We start from the raw sequence: 1,765 nt of genomic DNA on the forward strand, positions 1-1,765 counted from the left end.
GTAAGCACGGGCACGGCGACAGCGGGGAGAAGGGGATACGAGGGTATCTGCCCTGCTTGCAACTGGGGATTAAAAGCGTGGGTGATTTTCAGGCGCATAAAAGGAGGATGACTCTTATGCAAGTACGTGAGGTGTGGGTGCCTTTTGGATTTGAAGGACCCTGGCGCGTTGGGCCGGTACCTGCAAGGTCATCGGTTCGAAACCGGCAGGTGCCCTCTGCGAGAGGAAGACGGAGCGCTACTCAGAAACTCACAGGGGCAGTTCGACCCTGTCGTGGAGGGTCGCTGTGAGTCTGCATCGGTGAGTGTGATGTGGCAGCGACAGGGTGGCCTACACTGTGTAGCCCAAGCGGAAGACCTTGGGAAGGTCAGACTCTTGAGTGTTGCTGGGACTTTACTCGCTTTTAGCACTAAGAATGAACGCTTGCCGTTTTGTTTGTTTTTTGCGTGTCTGATGTGGTGAACTGAAATGTAAAATTAAATATTTACGCCTTTTCCGGTTGGAACGCCTAAGAGGTACCAGCACGACACTTAGTGTTCCACAGCTGAGAATATGCAGACCCATATGCAGAGTTTTGTAACAAAACATAGCAACCATAGCTACCAGGACTAAATCTACTATCCTATAATCACATATCTTGAGTTTTCTGTGGGCTAACCATCTGCTATATATTGGTTTGTGAGGGGTGGATACTTTTATGGCCATTAACAGATAGATATTTATTAACCAAGTTTCATAAAATCTCACTATCAATAGGCTCAGGAATCAATTCTGATATATACTGTGTGATACTGAGCTAGTTGTACAACATCTCTGTGCCCCATTTTCCTGATCTAACATGGATAAAAATAGCACTTACACCACAGATATTTAATTTTTATCTATTTAGAATAGATGGATTTTAGTCTAATCAATATGACAAAAACCATTAGAACAATGACACAAAAGTACTAGTTATTGATGCCTATGGAAATCAGAGAATAATTTAATTCTGCCATTAAAAAAATGTCCAAGGGCTGACTGAATCCTCCGAGTTTCAGTTAGTCACTTTGTTCATTCAGCAAGTATTTGAGTGCTTACTATAGGCCAGGCATTGTGGATAATTTGATGAGCAAACACACAAACACGGCCTCTGATGGAGTTTTCAGAACATATGGCATCAGAGACTGGAAGGAAATTCACCCAAATGGTCACCAAATATTAACAGCATTTTTCTCAGGATAGCAGTACTATGGGGTGACTTTTTTTCTTTTTACTTAATGTTTTCTGGATTTTTTTTAATACTTTCATATTTAAAGCTATAAAGTGGCTTCAATATTCTTTGGCTTCTGATACAAACACTCCGCATCTGAATTTCTCTGTAGTATTAGGAATCTGATGTGATGGAATGTGAATTCTTACTCCAAATATGATTCTTAAAAATTAATGTATATTAATATCATTTGCAGATTTAGTAAAATACATGCAGTTACTTGTGACCCATCCAAGTGGTCTCAGGTATGCATACCAGCAAGTTGAATTTTTAACAAGTACCTCCTTTTGAGAAACGCAAGTACATTACCTATCCAAGGAAAGCTTCAGATTACTTTTGTAACGACATTAAGGGGGTGAGATAGTTTATTGTGCCAGCCTGGCCGATAAACACAAGTGGGATTAACTGAAGGACAGAGAGATAAATGGCTTGGTGAGTCTCGTCTTTCTTGTCTCTCGCTCTTTGATCACTGGATCAGTGTGCGGCTGCCTTGCTTGTTCTGTGCCTCAATTT

This window comes from Echinops telfairi, unplaced genomic scaffold, assembly GCF_000313985.2.
Source record: "Echinops telfairi isolate 266 unplaced genomic scaffold, ASM31398v2 ScPeMD7_7424;HRSCAF=8462, whole genome shotgun sequence".
Classification (NCBI taxonomy): domain Eukaryota; kingdom Metazoa; phylum Chordata; class Mammalia; order Afrosoricida; family Tenrecidae; genus Echinops; species Echinops telfairi.